Source organism: Pan paniscus, chromosome 22 (assembly GCF_029289425.2).
Source record: "Pan paniscus chromosome 22, NHGRI_mPanPan1-v2.0_pri, whole genome shotgun sequence".
In the NCBI taxonomy this organism is placed as follows: Eukaryota; Metazoa; Chordata; class Mammalia; order Primates; family Hominidae; genus Pan; species Pan paniscus.
In genome coordinates this window covers 11,851,332-11,872,139 of record NC_073271.2, presented here as the reverse complement: position 1 = coordinate 11,872,139, position 20,808 = coordinate 11,851,332, and the positions used below count along the sequence as shown (strand labels likewise).

The 20,808-nt window shown below is 38.2% G+C and overlaps 1 long non-coding RNA gene across 1 annotated transcript in view; it reads left to right on the top strand.

Moving 5' to 3' along the window:
* LOC129394962 (uncharacterized) overlaps positions 1-18,048 on the top strand; it is a 39,330-nt gene extending 21,282 nt beyond the window's left edge. The window contains exon 8 of the long non-coding RNA XR_008622415.2: positions 14,609-18,048. This is a non-coding gene — a long non-coding RNA (uncharacterized LOC129394962). The remainder of the gene's footprint in view (positions 1-14,608) is intronic.
* Positions 18,049-20,808: the final 2,760 nt, after the last annotated feature.

The window sequence follows — 20,808 nt, the reverse complement described above, 5'->3', positions numbered from 1 at the left end:
GATCACTCAGCTGTTGCAAACAGTCTATGTAGTTAGCATCTTCCGCATCTCCTAGGACTATACCTATAGAGGCTCTTCCTAGTTTTACGATACAGAAAACTCCAGTCCTGACCATGCCTTCTAATGGAACTACCGAACTATTAGATAATTGCTTCATTTATTGGGGAATGGGAACTAGAAGAGAGCAAAGTATAATTCTATTGAAGTACATGTTTCTATTTTCTAATTGATAACTTTAAGACTAAGATTGAACATAACATTTCAGGCCCCAAATGGTCAGTTAACATATCTGAAGATTAGGCATAAGTTATGGTCCTAATATTATTTGTTGCTCAACTTTTTTTTTTTTTTTTTTTTTTTGAGATGGAGTTTCACTCTTTTGCCCAGGCTGGAGTGAAGTGGCGTGATCTTGGCTCACCACAACCTCCGCCTCCTTGGTTCAGGTGATTCTCCTGCCTCAGCTCCCAAGTAGCTGGGATTATAGGCACCTGCCACCACACCCGGTTAGTTTTTGTATTTTTCGTAGAAACAGGGTTTCACCATGTTGGCCAGGCTAGTCTCAAACTCCTGACATCAGGTGATCCGCCCGCTTCAGCCTCCCAAAGTGCTGAGATTACAGGTATGAGCCACCATGCCCGGCCGACTTTTTATCCTAAAACTGAGCTTTCAGCACTTTGTTTTTACTCCAAAGTCAGGATTAATCTTACTTAATAACTGTCTTATAGTGAAGTTAAATAAAAGTCCTGAAAAACATGTTCACCTGCACCTCTTTATTCGTAATAAGAACATGTTTGGGGGCAGTGGGCCTCGTAGACTAAACCTGACAGTTTGTTTTAATTGGTTTCTGATTCATTTCTTAAGGCTATGCCTTATTTCTCTCAGTCTCCAGGTCTGTACTAATCCGCATAACAGCATTAACAGAACATTGTGAAACGTAATTCTCACTCGTTAAAAAAATGCAGATGCTAAATGTCACGCATTTACATTTTGAAACAGTGATTTCCTTCAATCTACTTTATCTTATTTAACTTTTAAAAAATGATTTCCCAAGGGCTATAGTGTAGGGAAACCTTGGTAAGTAACTTCACCTCAAGCATTTTTTAATCACATAGAGAGATAACAGTTGCACCAAAGCGTCTCCTTATTAACATGTAATGTCTCTTATGGCACGATGGGTTCTGCAGCTGAGGAGTAGCTATAAATATTTTTTGTTGCCTAAGACAAAATGGTTGATGGTTAATACTTGCTTTCTCTTAACAGGCTCTTTATTTGCCCAATTAAACTTGTCTCATAAACTCTCTCATTTTAATATAATGATGAGGCTCTGGGGTTAGATCTGATGCTGGAGTCAGATATTTAGCTGTTCACGTTTTCTATCCCCAGAGAGGAAATGTTTTTCAGTACCTTGTGATAAAAAATAAAAGGGAATAATAGATTTGAAGTGTCTGATATTTTGCAATCTGTTACTTTTTCCTTGTCGCTTCAAGACGTGGCTGGAAAAAGAAAAGGAAGTGACCAGAAGATAGGCCTAGAAGTTGGTTTCAAATAGAGGAGTTGGACAGATTCTGCACTGCAGGCTTTGCCAGTCAACGAACTGGAGTATGAACAGCAAGGAGTAACCTGCAACTTCTATCATTAGGCTTCACCTTATTTCTAATACTAAGTGACTGTGGACCCATAGGCATTTGTCACCACCTAACAGCGGTCAAGAGCTCTCTAATTTTAGCTAATTACTCTGGCCTCACTCCACCACCAACATTCTTTTTTTAAATTCACCAAACTACATTTCACTCCTACTGTGAGCCAAGCCCAAATCTAGGTGCTAGAAATGCAAAAATAAATGTCAAGTTCCCTGCCTTAAAAGGAATTCACAGATAAGACTATAAAACACGTAATTCAAAAACAGTTTGATAAGGCTTACAACCAAGATTGGCCAAGTTCAAAACTAAATTTTAGTGGGTCAGAGAGAATTTCTTGAAAGAAGTAACACATGAACTAAACTTAACAGATAACTGGTTAGCTTAGACAATGCAGGGGTAGAAGAGATGGAAATGTTCGGAATGAAAGAGGAACGATAGTGTGGAAGTCTTTCGGAATGAAAGAGGATACCATAGTGTGGAAGTCTGAAGGAACATGATGGCCTCAGGTAATGATAATTGGTTTAGTGTTGTGGGGACATTAGGCATTTGTATGTTAGCCCCTATTTCTATTATTAGTATTAATCAGTTGCCCAAATGAGAGACCTCTCTTTGCATATGCCTTAGTATTACAGCCTTAGACACGGCTTTGAAATATACTTCTTCTGTCTATCCTCATTATCACTGCCTTAGGTCTCCCCTGGACTATTGTGTCTTCTACCTGAAAGTCAAGCCTTCATGCTGTCTTCTCTCCATTCCAACCTCCATGGGAAGAAGAGATAATAACATTTTCTGGCTGTATAAAAAAAAAGTACCAGGAATTTTTTGTTGATTGCAGGTATATTTAAAACCCTTTATCTTGCCATACAAGTCTCGATCTAATTGAGACGAGCTCATCTTACCAAGCTACATTCTAGCCCACTCCCACACCATACAGGTTATTCCGTAACCCACCACATATTTTTAGAATTCTACTTGGAGGTCTTCCCTGAGATTTGAACATACAATTTTTTCTTCTCTTCTTAGACAAATACCTACTCATCCATCAGGATCCAGCTCAAATACAATTTTGCTATGAATCTCTCCGTGACTTTACTGATGAAATTAGTCAGTTTATCATTTCTCTTCTCTTAGCACACTGTAAATAATTCTATTAAACATCCTATATTATGTGGCGATTATGTATACATATCTATAAATAGATTGCAAGTTCTAAGCATATCCATTTTGTGACTCTTGGTGCCAAACTCTAGAGACTATAGTGAGTTGAATGATGGCCCCCAAAAGGATATGTTCATTTTCTGATCTTGGGAACCCGTGAATGTTACCTTATTTGGAGAAAGGGTCTTTGTAGATGTAATTAAGTGAAGGATTTTTTAGATAAGGTGATCATCCTGGATTATCTATAAAGGCCCTAAATCCAATCACAAGTGCTTTTATAAAGGTGAGACAGTGAGATATTTGACACAGAACAGGAGGAGCCAATGTGATCCTGGTGGCAGAAATTAGAATATGGTCCCAGCCAAGGAATGCCAGCAGCTACCAGAATCTGAAAGAGGCACAAAAAGGATTTTCTGCTAGAGCCTCCAGAGGAAGTGTGGCCCTAGAAACACCTTGATTTGAGATTTCTTACCACCAGAACTGTAAAAGAATAAATTTCTGCAAATTTAAGCCATGCAGTTTGTAGTACTTTATTACAGAAGTTACAGGAAACTAATAGAGAGACCAAAAGGTGGTGACTATCATTATTATTATCCTTAATAGAATACAAATCCACCAGGATATAAAATGTATACATTACATTTCAGGTTCCTTTTTATGCCATAAATATAAATAGCAAGATTCACCTATATCATTCATTCATTAATTTATTCACATATAAATATTTATGGTTTGATCCTTTTCTATGTGCTAAGTACTATGCTTAAGACCTTGAATATATTGTCTACTTGAATATTCACAGTAACATTCATAGGGAGAAATAATTATTACAGCTTTGCAGATGACTTGAAAGAGACTTACAAGTTTTAAGTAATTTGTTCAATCATGAGGAAGTGACTGAGGCAAGATTTAAACCAGATTTTTCTGAACCTAAAGTCTATACCCTTAACCCTGATGATCCACAACCATATGATTTTAAAACGTGCAGCCAAAATTAGGTATATGACAACATAAACAGTATTTGTTTTAATGATTCTTCTTTTGCCAAAGTCCAAAGTTAGATGTCAATTAAAGGCATATTCTTAAACATTCTTACATTGGATAAAACAAATAGACTTCATTTCACTGTTTTTATTAATGGAAGTAAGTTGCATAGTCCCATTCCTACGATAAATATTATTTATCTAAAACTTCAAGCTTAGAATTTAAAAATAATATAGGATTTCACTCTAATAGTTTCTATTAGTGAAACAAGAGAGTTCCCTGACGCCCTTTGCAGGATGTGCAACAGGGGTGTGGCTTGTGTGTTCAGCTGCTATGCACTCAAACCCTTTACAGAAGGGGGAGCATGCAGATGGGTAGGTGCAGGAGCTTGGGCAAGCGCTTTGGGGCTCCAATCCCACAGTAGCATCTAGGGGTGGGTGTCTCCAACTCCTGAAGCCAAAGTTGGCATGGCATGTGTTACAGTGCACTCCTTTAGCTTTGCCATCTGCAGATGGCTTAAGTGTTAACCAGCTCCATGCCCTCTTGGTACCCAGGTCCTTGTCTGATATTCAGTAAGAATCAGGTCATACACGGACTTGAAGGATAAATGCAGGGGTTTTATTGAGTGGTGGAGGTAGCTCTCAGTGGGATGGATGGGGACCTGGAAAGGGAATGGAGTGGGAAGATGATCTTCTGGAGTTTGGCTATCCAGCAGCCAATCTCTCTTTGACCGCCCCCAGCCAAACTCTTCTTGGCATTTGGATGTTCCTTCTCTTCTCTCTGCTGTGCTGTTCTGCCATTCTTCTACTCTTCTGTTCATCTCTGCCTTGTGTGCTTCTGGAACCTGGGGTCTGGGGTTTATGTGAGTAAAAGATGGGGGGGCATGGTGGGCCAAAAGGCAACTTTTGGGTGCAAAAACAGAAATGCCTGTTCCCATTTAGGGTCATGGGTTTTCAGGCTTGAGGGTGGGGCCTTTGCAGGGGAACTGCACTCTTCTACACAGTATTTTCCTGTCTCATTTCCATATAATTAATAGCAGTTTAATTGCAAAGATATACTTGAATCAAAGTAATAATAGGATTCCACCAAGGTAAAGAGAGGAGAATTTGAGCTTCCACTCAGAAATACAACTCTATTCTATAGGAAAATAATTTTGTCATCGACTACCTTAATCTTTACTCGGATTACCTTAATTACATTTTGTTAATTCTACTCTCAGTTTCTTCAGAGACTGACAGGCACAGTTTTGTTATCATATTTTATTTAAGTGGATCAGATTTGTAGACAACTTGGTTTCAGAAACATCAACAGGATTATCTACTGTATCAAATAAAGGATGATAATCTGTTTTTAAAGCTTATAACAGAATAGTTCTGAAAGCAGTAATGGAGATGAAGTAGAGACGGCAAAAGGCCATTGATTGCCCAGAAGCTTTCTTCCAAAATCTTAGACCTTACACAAATATACAAATACCATTTACCTAAAATAATTACATTACTTTAGCCTGAGCTATATTTAAGCTAGGTCATTTGTTAGTTTGCTTATTTGTTTTAAGATCAGTGTTTCGTAAGTAAAATCATGTTTATGCTAAGACAAAAACTAAATCCACCCTACTAATACAGAGCTGCAAATACCTACAAAGCCACTTTTGTCTTACTTTTTCAGGAAATAACAGATATAAAAGAGACTATTTGTATGGCATAAGTCTCATATTTATCAGAGCTTAGTCATGGATGTCTGCCAATTTGGTGCTGTGAAAGAGCACTGGACTGAATTGGGAGACGTAGGTGCTAATCCTCTTTCATTACTAATTGAAGGAACTTCAGATAGTCACTTTTCTCCCTGGGTTTTAGTTTTTTATTACAAAGACAGTGAATATGGCAAGATGCCCCTAAAGTCCGTTCTAACTTTAGAAGTTTACCATTTCAATCCCAAAAGAAAGGAATTAGGTGTAATATTTTTATTTTGTTTCATCCAAGATCAAATGATACTCATTTACAGTGCAACTTCTAAGAGTCTCCATTAGCTTCATATTGTTTCACAGAACTTCAGGCTTTGCCTTACATAGTTATTTTATAAAATTATGGGCTTACCATATATTTTGGAGGTTGAATTGACAAGATTTTATGGTGATATGAATACGGAAATAAAGGAGAAAAAAGTGTTAAAGATGAAATGCTTGTTCCTGGCATAAACCACTGGGTGGTTGCTAAAATCAGAAATACTGGAAGAAAACTAGATTGGAAGGAAAGGTCAAAAATTTCATTTTGAACAACTCTAATCTGGGGTTCTTCTAAGAATCAAATGTGTATGTAGGTAAATATTCAAGTTTGGAGTTTAGAAGAGAGGCCGGGAAGGGAGATATGAATATGAAAGTAATTAGCATATAAATGGTATTTCAAACCAGATGTACAGATGAGATTGTTGAAGGAGAGAGTATAGATTGTGAAGATGAGGGCTTGGAGAATAAGCCCTAAGAAACTCCCACATTTAGAGTTCTAGGATAGGAAAAGTGAAATAGCAAAGGACCAGAGAAATAGCCCTGAAAGCAGGAGAAAATGGGGATCATGTGGTGGAATAGAAGCCATTGCCAAGAAAGTGTTCAGCAAGAAAGAAGAAGCCAACTGTACTGAATGCCTATGAAAAGACGAGGTCAAGATGGACTAGTAAATTTCTTCCGTCACATACTTCTGATTCAAGCACATGCACAGATGAAATACAAAATGGAAATCAATTACACAATCATGCTCACAAACAAGGTAAACAAATATTTCTATGTACATAAATGGAAGACAACACAAAGTGTTAAGTGGGACTAAAGCTATGAATAGGCAACTGGGCTAAAGCCTAAGAGTGTTTATATAAAATGGTCTAAGGGTTTAGGAGGCTGGGGTGGGCTTGAAAGATATTACTGATTATCGTTTGGGGCTGCGGCTCATATCAAGCATTTAATCTAGGGTTGTAAAAGCACACAGACATCGTCATGTGACTGAGACCTAAACTGATATCTCACTATGGGGCGTATATCCCAGTTTACCCTGTAAAATCTGGTTCCAGGCTGACTTTCGAGAACTAGGTAGACCTCTACATATTGCAGTGGTCCAGGGCTCAGTCTTCCAACCTCTCTCCCATTACATTGACTCTTCGGTGATATAGTCCATGCTTATTTTTTAAAATACCATCCACATCCTGATGACTCCTAAGTTTACATTTTTAGCTTGGACCTCTCCTTTGACCTTCAGATTCACACATCAAGTTGATATCTCCACTTGGATGTTCCAAAAACATAGTCACAATTTTACTCCCCACAACTTGCTCCTCTCATAGTCTTCCCCACTCCAGTTAATGACAACTTTATCCTTTCCATTTCTGAGACTAAAAACTTTGGTGTAATTCTGGGCACTTGTTTCTCATCTCACATGCAAATCTCGGCAAATCTTGACAACTTCACCTTCAAAACGTATCTAAAATGTGACCACCTCTCATTAGCTCCACAATTACAAAGGCTCAAGATGCCATTATCTCATACCTGAATTACTGAAATTGCTTAATGCCCTCCCCCACTCCCCACCCTTGTACTACTGCTCTGCTATTGTCTAATCTCAACATGGCGGCTTGGGAGAGCCTTTGAAATAGGTCAGCCTTTTCATATCACATCTTGGCTCGAAATGTTTTAAAAAGTTTCTAGATCTCCAGAGTAAATGCCAAAGTCTTTATAATGCACTGCACAAACTGCTGTCTTTCTGACTTCTTTTGGTAAACTCTCCCCTTGCTAACTCCACCCCAGCCTCACTAGATTCCAGTGTTCCTTGAAAACAAACATGCATGCTTCTGTTGCAGAAATTTCATTTGCTTTTCTCTCTGATTAAAATGTTCTTGCCCTAAGGAAACACAGGGCTTGCACCCTCACTCCCTGTAACCTTTTATCAAACTTACCTTTCAGTGAGATCTTTTCTGATCATTCTATTAAAAATGGTAAACTCTCACAGATGTGCCCTGCCTCTTTTCCTTGCCATGTTTATCTCCACAGCAACTTCTATCATTTGACTTACTAACTGCTATACACATGTATTTCTATACGATCTGTCTCTCCATCACCAGAAAATTAACTTCATGAGAAGGTTATGTGAACCTGATGCAATGGAAGTGTGACGTGTGACTGGCCACTTGAGCTAGATGGATGGCAGTTGTGGCTGCCACACAGAATTTTTCCTGAAGGTCTCCTCTAAATGGTTTCACCAGTTTTGTGGGACACTTAGCAGTGTTTCTGAGTAAGCACTGGCCTTTGCACTTTCAAATCAGACAACTGAGAGTTTCTTCCAGGTTCCATAACCCATCTCCAGGCCTGAGTTAGGAATAATTTCATAGTAGTTGAGTATATACCTGGCGCATGCATTACCTATGTCTTGGACATTGAGTCCAGCCTTTCAGTTCAAAATCTCTGTTCACATATAGTAAGTTTTCTATTAGAATTTCCGTTATCATTTCTGGCTTTGGGACAATAGCTATTCCATTCCACTGACATGTTCTCCATGAATCTCCGAGTTGGTCAGAGGTCCAATCCCTTTACCTGTGTGTGACTTCTCAGCTTCCTGGGTTGGTTAATTAGAAATCAGTTTCAGGCCACTTTTCAGTGGCCTCCAAACCCAAAAGTGAATGAATATGTTGGGGAAGGGGCACATGAGTAGCTGTTTATGGAGCCAGGATGGTCATCTCCCCTTATAAATATTTTCCAAAAGTAGCACCCTTTAAATACAAAATAACATAATACTCTAGAATATGCCTTGTGCTGGCTATGATAAAAATATGTTAATGGAAGCAGTGTGAAAGCAAAAACCAGACAAAGCAGGTAATCACAGGGCAGGGAACTCTTACAAATTTCCTGTCCCTTCCCATCACCACTGAAGAAACCTTGCTTTGCCCCAGGGATGGAGGAGGAGGATGTCTTAAGTTACTTGCCCTTGGTAGCTATGCCACAAGTAAAATGTCCTATTACATCTTTATCCCTTTTCTTTCTTCATCTAGAAGGACTTTCTTCCTTGTATTTCCTAATAAAATCCTACTAATTCTCCAAAAAAACCATTTAAATGCCTTAAACCTTCCTTAATATCCCCAGATCCAAGTTGCCTTTATTTCTTCTGAGTTCAAATATTCCTTGTCCTTCTTTGTTAATACATTTTATTTTTATAGGATTTACTATCCTTATCAGACTGTCAATCCCTTCATATCAGGAACCAAGTCCTATCACCTTTGCTCTTAGCAAAACATTTTAAGTAAAGACTTACTACCTACCTATTGAATTGAAACAGAATATAAATTGTTGAGGTATATTGTTGTAATACAATGTATTTCATGGAGGTATAAAGTATATTTTTGAGATTTGTCATTATCTCCTTCCAAGTGAAATGAGAGAGCTCCCTGACTCCCCTGACAGGACATGCAACAGAGGCATGGTTTGTGTGTTCAGCTGCCACATACTCAAACCCGTTATGGGAGGGGGAACACACAGATGGGCAGGTGCAGGAGCCAGGGTGAGTGCTTCTGGGCTGTGGCCCCATGGTAGCATCTAGGCGTGGGTGCCTGTGACTCTCAAAGCCCCAGTGGGTGTGTTACAGTGCTCTTTTAGCTCTGTCATTCACAGATGTCTTAAGTGTTAGCCGGCTCAGTGCCCTCTTGCTACCTAAGTTCTTGTCTGGCATCCAGGAAGAATCAAGCCACATGAACAAATTGAAGGATGGTAAATGTCGGGGATTTTATTGCTGGATAGAGGTGGTTCTCAGCGGGATGGATGGGGAGCTGGAAATGGGATGGAGTGGGAAGATGATCTTCACCAGATCAGCCTTCCTGCTGCTGATCTCCTCTCTGAATGCCCCCAGACAAACTCCTGTCGATGTTCAGATACTCCTTTTCTCCTCTCCTTCTCTGCCACACCACTCTGCTACTCTGCTGCTCTTCTGCCCCTCTTATCTTCTGCTCATGGAGCCTGGGGTTTGGGGTTTATATGGATAGAGAAGAGGGGAATGGGGCAGGCCAAAAGGCAACTTTTAGGCTTGAAAACAAGAATGCCTGTTCCTATTTAGGATCATGGGTTTCCAGGCTTGAGAGTGGAATTACAGTGGCTCAAGATGCCATTATCTCATCCTGAATTACTGAAATTGCTTAATGCCCTCCCCCTCTCCCCACTGTTCTACTACCGTTGCTTTTGCCAGGGAACTGTCCTCTTCTACCCAGTATTTCCCTGCCTCCTCTCCATATCACAAGCAAATACCTCCTTGAATTTAGGTGTTCCCATGTGACTTGCATTGGGCAACAAAATGAGAGCAGAAATGGAGGGCGTCCCTTCTGAGTTGAGGGATGTAGAGTGTTGTGTGTCTCCCCACACTCTTCCCTGCTGTGGAAGCCCCTGTAGATGTGGAGGTGCTTTATGAGCCTGGCAGCCTGCAATGCGGAGCCTCCACATGGGGACAGTTACCTTGGAGAGTTCCTGTAGATGTGGATGTGCTTTACGAGCCTGACAGCCTGCAATGCTGAGCCTCCACATGAGGACAGTTGCCTTGGAGAGTTGCTGGGTGATGAAATTTTGGAGCTGTTTGTTCCCCAGCGTAATGAAATTTATCTTGAGGTAAAAGAAAATCAAGTTTTAAAAGAGAAAGAGAGAGGCCAGGCACGGTGGCTCATGCCTGTAATCCCAGCACTTTGGAAGGCTGAGGCGGGCAGATCATGAGGTCAGGAAATCGAGACCATCCTGGCTAACACGGTGAAACCCCGTCTCTACTAAAAATACAAAAGAATTAGCCGGACGTGGTGGCGGGCGCCTGTGGTCCCAGCTACTAAGGAGGCTGAGGCAGGAGAATGGCCTGAACCCGGGAGGCAGAGCTTGCAGTGAGCCGAGATCGCACCACTGCACTCCAGCCTGGGTAACAGAGCGAGACTCTGTCTCAAAAAAAAAAAAAAAAATAGAGAGAGAGAGAGAGAGAGCTGAATTCAAATCTTGAGTTTGCCACTTCACAGTAATGTGACTTTTAAGAAATTCAGAAAAATCTTATACCTCAGTTTCTTTGTTTGTAAAATGGAAGCTGCTACTCCCTCTACCTTCCACATGTAACAGAAGGTTATAGAAAATATCTTAAGTATTGATCATATAATAGATGCTTAATAAATAGTATCTATTCATCTATCTATAATATCATATCATATATATCTTACATTTATGCACTTTCTGGGTCACCTAGCACAATGCCAAGAAAAAGACCATGGCCTGGGTAAAGTTGGCTGATTAATCTGAATATTTATAATAGAGTACCTATACACTATACAACGAGAGGCTTAAAGAGGTACTCAAGAGAACATTTCTAAATTAACAAAGAATGCAAATGAAGTCTGGTATAAAGTTGACCCCGACCTTTAAAGAATTCAGAGGGCAATGTGTTCTTAAATAATGAACTGTACTTGAATAATATCTTCAATGTGTTGGTTCCAGCCCTTCAGCATACATTGCATACCAGACCTCCCTGTTCTCACTGCCTTGTTGCTAGATGATTGTTCTGTAATTAACCTTGGAAAACTCCCACCCTTCATTTTTCCTCCTCATGTATCCTTCGGAATATATCATTTAGCCAGTTCAGGGGTTTGGCTTGATTCAGCTTCTGAGGTTTTGATTTCTCAGACTCATTACACACTGGCAACATGCCATGATCATCAACACTAGCCATTTCTATTTAATAGAAAATTAATTATTCTACTTCATAACATTCATGTTTTTTTTTATTTTTTAACTGCAATTCTGTTTGCCTAAGAAAGATTTGAGATTAAAAAAAAAACTTCTTGTTACAAAATGGTATTTTGTTCTAAACGTCTAAATAATTTAAACTCAGTCATAAAGATTTAAAGGATAGTTTGGAAGACGTTTGATATTGTCAGGGAAAGATCATGGGCTTTGGAATGAGAGGAGAATCTGAATTTTAGCTTCTCCACTCGATACCTCTTTCTTTAGGGTAAATCTGGCTTTTTACAACTTCACTGTCTCACTTCCTTTATCTGTGAAGTTCAGATAATAATAATATTTACATCTTAGATTAGTAAGAATGGATGAAATAATATTAAAAAATCCATGTAAAATCCATAGACGTGCCTACTATAAAGTTAGCACTGGATGAAAATGTGGGTTCCATCACGGAAGTTACAGTTTACTTAGGAGATAAATGGACACATTTGAAATTGAAGAAGGAGCTCTGTAAAATTTATCTTGAATGAGAGCATCTTTATCCACAGAAAGGGCAATGAAGGACTGATTGCTGTGATAAGAACTTTAGGTGCACCAGCAGGGCATAGGAGAAGAAGGCCAGTGAATGCAGAAGTTGAGAATTTTAGTGCTCAGAGAACCTCAAAGAGAAACAAATGATATGATGCAGGATTTGAGATTTTATCTGAACTCAAAAGTGTAGATACAACTTGGATAGATGAAGACATTAGGTGGGTGGTAGAAGGCACAGCTGAGCTGCTACGTCACGACAACAGAATTTTTTCATATATGGAAAAGAATAAGATGACCAGCTCACTGGAGCTACGTGTTTGCCTTAGGAACCAGCATAAAAATTGGAGAGAAGGATTGCATTCATTTAGGGAGAATCTGAGATCCACAGTTACTTTCACTTTACCTTGAAGGAAATTTGGAGCCATTTTAGGGTGGTAACATGACAAAGCAGTGCTTCAGTATGATTCTCTCTGGCTGCTGAGTTTGCAAGATGATATCAGATGTAGGACACACTGGGGCAGAACGGCATGTTAAAGAGATGATGAGAGTAATACTGATTTGGGAGAGGAGACTTGGAGTAGTGGCAAATGTGAATAGAAGATAAATGGTGACCTCCACAGCCATTCTCAGGAAAACATAGGGTTTGGCAGTAGATTCCTAACAGGAAATTAAGAAAAGGTAATAATTATGAATGACCTAGATGAGTGTTTGTGCGTGAGACTCAGAAAGTCCATCCCACTCATCAAAGAATCTTTGAAAACTCCCTATTGTGAAGCATTCATTGAACTTTGCATGATGAATTAGAACAAAGTTGTATGTTATTATATTTTAAGGTGGCCTTTGTGTTGACTGGTTTATTGGGAGAGACAAAGTATCAATACCAGTCTGCTTTGCTTGGTACCTAATAGACCTATGGGCTCAAAATGGAAAGATGTGGATATCTCGTATTTTATTTGTTTACTCACTTTTGCATGATGGAGCTAGAGACTCCGAAGGCAACCTGGACAAGTTCTTACTCTGCTCTAAATGTGGAGATTGCTTCTGTCTCAAGAAAGGGCTTGTTCCATTATATCAATTATTATATAACCTGAAAATTCCTCATGTGGTTGGCTTTCACCACCTGTGCATGTCTGACCCTATTCTTTTCCTTTTATCCATGGTGGTCTATGCATGGACTCCTCCTTTGTTAACAACAAGCTCACATTTAGTTAATTCACCACAATGGGAAATTAAAATGCCACAAAGTCAGGGGAAAAAATGAACTAAACTGAAAAATGTGCTAAGTGGGAACAAAATTTGTACATAAATTTATATCTTTCAGCCCAACATTTAAAGAACTGCATCAAGAGAACAGATCTAGAGAGATCATTTAGTCCATTCAAATAACTTCAGCAAACGTAGTGGCTCTCAACCCTGACTATGTAGGATAATTTTACAGGAACTTCTGATAGATAGCAGTCTCATCCCCAGAGATCCTGTTTAATTATGTATAGAGGGATACCTTGAGATCAGGACATTTTGAAATCTCCCTAGGAAATTGTAAAGTGCAACTAGGGTTGAGACATATTCTTCTGTACCCTGGCCTGGCTGCTCTTTAGGATCAATTGGGGAGTCTGTAAAAAATATGCCCAGTTTCAACTCCCAGAAGATTCTCATGTAAGTGGTCTTGGGCAAAACCTGAGCATTGATGTATTGGAAAGTTCTCCACGTGATTCTTCTGTAAAGCCAGTTTGAGAATCAATGAGCTGAGGAGTAACTCCTAAACATCAAAATCCCCTGAAAAGGTTGTTAACACAAAAGATTACTGGATCCCATTTCCACAAACTCTGCTTCAGTAGTTGTGGGTGGAACCAGAGAATTTACATGTCCAACAAGTTCCCAGGTTCGGTTGCTGTTGCCAGTATGGGGACTCCATTTTGAGAACCACTGCAGTAAAACTCATCTATATTAAAAATATCTCCAAAGTAGATTAGTCTTCTTTGTAAATATCCTCCAATACTTTAGCCTCACCTTAATACATCCAATTTATTTCCTTAACAAGGTTTTAGTTATTTGAAGTTGAGATGGTAAGTGAATTCATATGAACACCACTAGTTACCAATTAATTCCTTCACTTTTTATCCCTCTCTGCCCCCAAAAAAGTGATTTTTTTTTTTGTAATTTCAGTTCAGAAGAAATGTAAGCAAATAATTGCTAACCGTTCAAAATTTGATTTTTGACTTCTAAGGGTTAAGGTCCACTGATCCACAGTAATTTAAAAAAATTATATAAACACAAAAGAGTAGGAGGCACGGATAAGACACCATTGTAGGTATCACATAATAAAACTCAAGTTAAGGTCATGTTGACCCATAGTGTTAGAGAATGCCATCTACCAAGCACAAAGGAAAACAAATTGTCACTTTTTTTTTTCTGTCAGTGGTTGTAAATGAAAGAAGATATTTTGAGGAACAGGATTAATAAAACATTAAAATAACTAGGAAAAAAGGCTGGTAATTAAGCATGTACTGTAATTCCAACCCAGCCTGAACAATGGCTCTTCTCTTCTGATTCTGCTTCTTTTTAATTACAGAAATAACAGTTCTTCCTGGATCAGCCCTCTCCCGTCTGTCATCTCCAACAGATACAAAGCCAGCTTTAAGAAGACCAAACCTACAAAAATCGTTCATGCTTTCTGCCTCCATGTTTTTCTTTCCAACCTAGTTCCTCCAGAAAATGTAAAAGAGCAACCGAACCGTCAACTGGTACAATGACTTCTACACGTCAGACCTCGGCCACGCCACAGTCATCAGATTATTCTATCACAGGGTCTCTCAACTGTGGAATATGGTCTCCAAGGGAAACAAGCCAGAGAGGGCTCAGGAGCACTGCTATAAAGAGTAGGCAAATGGAAATCTTTCCCCAAAGGGCACACTGGGATTGTTAGGCGAGGGCTGCTCAATCCATTAAAAGTTTAAACTCGAAAAAAAAAAAGAAAAAAAAAACCTTTTGAAAAAATACAGAAAGCAACCTGTTCTAGATTTTATGTATAAAAGAGAGTTTATTCAGGGGACTGAAATGTTGACAGTGAATCAACTGGGAGGATATTTTCAATCAGAACCGTGTGACTGACAGCTTTCATATTATTAATGCACATACTAGGAGACATCAAATTTGAAGGGCAGGCATTGTGCTAAGTCAGACTTCTACCTTAAAATGCATTACATTTTGTCTGTAAATCAAGGTCAGTTATTAAATTAAGGTGCTCTCATCCCTAAATACTTTATTCCATCATCGTGTGTAATTAATCACAAACCCCTTACTTGGGGTTCTTTAGAAAGTGATGAGCAAAACCCATAAAAAATTAAGAGAAAAAATAACAGGTATCTTTTAAAAAACAGGGAATAAGTGCAAGGAAATTTAAGTATAAGTAAAAAAATTTGCACGATCCTTTAAATAGATAATAGATATAATAATAATAATTTTGCAGCCCTACAATTCCACAGCATATTAATCTTTTCAAATCTGTTATTTTTCATCATTAAAACAATCATGTAAAACAGGTGGAGTACTTCAATATTCCAATTTCACAGATGCATACACTGAGTCAAGGAAAAGTTAAGTATCTATTAAGTCATCCAGCTTACCGGATATGGAACTGAGACTTGAAAGCATATCTTCTAAATCCCACCTCTTCTCCAAAGATAGTGTCAGGACATAGAAAGCAGAAGTTAAACTGTATGAGCTATTCTGCCTTCCATATTTATTTTTCCCAAGAAGTAATTTTAAAAAAACATTGGAGATAATGCTTTTGAAGCACTTTGCTAAATGCTAAATTGTCCAAACACTTTGGAAAAAAGTGGCAGTTTCTTAAAAAATTAACAAAGAATTACCATATGACCCAGCAATTCCACTCCTAGCCATGTACTGAGGAGAACTGAAAATATATGTCCATGTAAAAACTTAGAGTTAAATATTTGTAGCAGCTTTATTTAAAATAGCCAAAAAGTGGAAACAACCCCCCAAAAATGTACCTCAGTGATGGATGTATAAATAAAACATGTTGTATACATAACAAGGAAATATTATTTAGCCACAAAAAGAAATGAAGTTTCTTTTTCTATTAGTTGGCCATAAAAAGAAATAAAGTGTTTTTTGTTTTGTTTTGTTTTGTTTTTTTGTAGCATGTACTGACCTGGAAAACCTCATGCTAAGTGAAAGAAGGCAGTTACAAAGGACCACATATTTTTGATACCATTTATATAACATGTCTAGAACAGGCAAATCTAGAGAGATGGAAAGTAGGTTAGTGGTTGGCTAGTACTAGAGTAAGCAAGCAGGGATTGAAGGGTATTGGCTAAGGAATACAGGGTTTCTTTCTGTGGTGCTTTTCTTAAAAAGTTCTAAAATTGATTGTTGTGTTGTTTGCACAATGCCGTGAATATCCTAAAAGCTACTGAATGATACACTTTAAATGGGTGAATTGTATGGTAGGTAAATTATGTCTCAATAAAACTGTTAAAAAACACACAGGCATACTCTGTTTCAAATGTTGCCTAAGATTATCTCTGCATTCAAAAGAGATAAAAGAAACCCTCTTTCTTTACTTCCTTTACTTTTTCTTCTATTAGTCTTCCCAGTTTTTAGGATCCAGAACTCAAGTTCTTGTGATAAGTTATTTGCAAAGTACGAAGGAGTTTGATCCACTTTGATTTGCCTGAGATCTAAACCCAGATGTAGTGTTTTGATGGGCATTCTGAGTTTTCAACATCCTACTGACAGAAAGACTGGCTGGAAGGACACAATCCTTCTGTACAAAGGACACTGAGTATTCTTTAATTTTGTATCTGTTTTTGTTTCTGTCTCTTACCTGGATTCTTGTGTTGCATTATCCACACTTACACATAACAATTCATAACACTTCAACTCTAGGCCATTAGATTGGAGGGGGGGGTTTTAAAAAACCCTGTAGCCAGGCATGATGCCTCAGGCCTGTTATCTCAGCATTTTGGGAGGCCGAGGTGGGAGGATGGCTTGTGGCCAGGAGTTCAAGACCAGCCACAGCAATGTAGTCAGATCCTGTCTCTACAAGAAAATCAAAAAACTAGCCAGCCATGTCACCATATGCCTGTAGTCCCAGCTACTCAAGAGGCTGAGGTGGGAGGATTGCTTGAGCCCAGGAAGTTGAGGCTGCATGAATTATGATTAAAGGACTGCACCCCAGCCTGGGCACACAGCAAAATGCTGCTTCTAAAAAAAAAATTTAAAAAATGAATACAGAAAGAAAAATTTAAAAATAAACACTGTAACCACTATTACTTACTTGACTTCCCATCTTTCCTTTTTCTAGCTTTTAGAGAAACGGCTCTTAGTATCTCTGTAAACCACCTACCTAATCACTAGCTTAATCTGATATAATAAAATAAAATTTACATAAAATCATTCCCATAGTAACTATCTACACAATTAGATATAATAGTTCTCTAATTTTAAGAGGTAACTGTTCTCTTTTCAGGTGCAAAGTTAACCTAAAACACAGCACAATGTTTTTTTAAAAAATACATTAGTCAAATCTAAGCAGGCATATTAAACAATAAAAGGAGGTGATTTCATTACATGCACAAGGCTGAAAACTTTTTTCTCACTTAATTATTTAAAGATTGTGAACTCTTTGATGTAAGAATGTGTTTTTTAATTCATTTTTATGCCTTTACATTTCTTGAATATCTTGAATATTTCCTACTATATAATGGGTGCTTAATGTGAATGAATGAATAAACAAATGAGTGAATGAAAGTCTGAATTAGTCACATCTGTTTTTAGCAGACTGGAATCAAAGAGCCCTGAATCCAAGACATGATTTTTTCAATTACTATTTTTGTACGCACGTGTAATTTGATATCGGTTAGACTTAGTTTTCTCATCAGCTACATGGGGTTGCTGATGTGTTGTGAGCATAAATAACGGTGTGAACCCAGAAAATCTGAGACAGGTCACAGTTAATTTAGAAAGTTTATTTTGCCAAGGTTGATGACATGCCTATGACACAGCCTCGGGAAATCCTGATAACATGTGCCCAAGGTGGTCAGAGCACAGCCTGGTTTTGTACATTTTAGGGAGAGAAGAGACATCAATCAATATATGTAAGAAGTACATTGGTTCGGCCTCGAAAGGCGGGACAACTTGAAGCAAAGGCAGGAAGACTGGAAGTGGGGAGGGAGCTTCCAGGTCACAGATGAGAGACACAAAAGAATAGGTTGCATTCTTTTGACTTTCTGATTAGCCTTTACAAAGGAGGCAATCAGATAGGCATCCATGTCAGTGAGCAGACAGATAATTCTGAATAGAATGGGAGGCAGGTTTGCCCTAAGCAGTTTCCAGTTTGAGTTTTCCTTAGTGATTTTGGGGGCCCAAGATATTTTCCTTTCACAACAGCATACAGTTTCTAAAAAACAGGTAGCATTGAAAACATGTGAACTATTAGCTTACAGGCATTACTTTATGTAATAATCAGGTTGGTCACAGAAAAAGTCAGAATTTATAGATAATCAGGAGAAGAAAGAGTAAAAGAGGATGAAACCAAAGCAAATTTACTAGCTGAATATGATTGTGATCAGCCTGATGATTTTGAAAAACTACGAGGAAAGAATCCCAAATTTGTTGCAAACCATCATTATGGTTTGTTGCAAATCATGTCCTCCACTCTGTGAAGCAGACATTTTTCTTACTGTCCTGAAAACTTTGATGGTGGGGACTTGTAAAGAAATAAATTATGACTTAAAGAAAGGTCAAGAATAATCTATTCCAGCTGTGGCTTGAGGAAGCTAATTTGAATTTAAAAGAAAGCAAAAATCCTTTTTTATTTCCCTCTTTCCACTCAAGATTTTTAATATTGTGGACTCCTAACAGATATAATTTCATGGCATCAATAGAGGACTCAAAAGGAATATTCAAATGGTGGAAAATCTATGAATAGTTTGGAGAAGAATCCCAGATACATTTATTGAAAAAGTAAATTATGTACAGTAGCTGTCAGGCTCAGACAAAGGTTGTTCTTGTTAAATATAGTGAACTCCAAGTTTCTCTTCAGAGAATCAGTATGTCAGTATGCTCAGCTCTCTTATTCTCTGTTCTCCATTTTAAAGTTTAACTTCCTGATTCTCTTTGCCCCCTTGCCTCTAGTTTCTGTAAACAACTTTCCCTCCAGTTCTAATCAGTAGTTCACATCTGTTCCCCTGGTCACCTGCTTTGACCTGAGTCACCCCTGTCACCTGCTCCATCCTGACTCATCCTGAGTCACCTGTTCTGTAACCGTTCTTCCTGCCAAACTACTCACCTCACCACTCCAACTCATACCCCTGCTCTCTTTAAAGCAGCCAACTGGAATTAGCTTAGACTGTGTGGTCCAACCGTAGCCAATAGGGGAATGATGCAGCAGTAGGGGCTACCTGCATCAGGAATAAAAACCCCCTTTTTTTCCTCCCTTGTTCACGTGTGCTCTTGCCATTGCTCCACCTGCAAGATGCACCCTTCTATAGAAGTAAAATTGCCTTGCTGAGAAAATTTATATTTGAGTGCTATTCTTTCATTTTTGCGGCACTGAAAAATTTGCTTCTAACATTCTTCTCCCAACATGGCATCCAAACCGTTCCCTGCTGTGCTGCCTCATTCAACCTCTTCCCATTGTGGTCACTTGTGATTTTTGGCTAGCACATAGTTTCATTTTATTGTCTAATAGTCCTCCAGAGTTCACTGAAATCCTGCTACCTGGGAGTGTATACTTGGCTAGCAAGTAATGGAGAAGACATGGTCTCATTCCCCGCAAGACCGTAAAATCTGCTGTAGAAAATTCATCCTTCTTTCTACCACTCGTTATTTTTAATAATCTTATCACTGAAGCTTTGGGAATTTAGTAGAATGCTCTCTTAACCTCAAATTGTTGCTACTTTTCAGCTATTTTGGTGAAATAAACTTTTCAGTTATATAATAGCTGATTTTCCTGAAATTTTTTCTTGACATGGAAAGAATTTTATTAAAGATTATATGAAATAAACATATTTGACCAGCTCCCAACTACTCTGGTCAGATAAGCTTTCTTTTGGGCTCATATTGTTTAAAACTTCTGCCAAATGTTCAGAATACTTCTTTTTAAAAGAGTTTTGTGAAAGACAGGTTATTTGGCAAAGTAATACTGCTAAAAGATGTGAGAATAAAACTATGTATTCTCCAAAAATACTCACATTTTAATGTGAGATTAGACTTGGCAAAGTCCATTTTGTTGATTTCTTATTCTGAGATAAATCTTCAAATATTTACTATATATTATGCTATTTGCAAGTTAATTTCATATTCTTAGAATTATTAATACATATGAATTTAGCAAAATTTTAATTTCATGCTGTGTCATTTTATACAGGGTTAGGCATCCCTAATCAGACTATATGTGTAAGGTGTATATGGAACATAAATGAATTTTGTGTTTAGACTTAGGTCTCATCTCCAAGATACCTTACTATGCATATGCAAATATCTCTTAATCTGAAAATATCCTAAATCCAAAACACTTCTGGTCCTAAGCATGGTAGATAAAGGATACTCAATCTATAATTGATATTTCATATTGAAACAAGTTTATCTACTGGAAAGTTGAAGAAAGATTGAGATTTCTTTTTTTTTTTCTAGTCTCTTTCTTCTAAGATAACATTCACCAAGACAGATCATATACAGAGCCATAAAAAGCCTTAATATTTCAAATCATTGAAACCATATGGAGTATGATTTCTAACTACAACA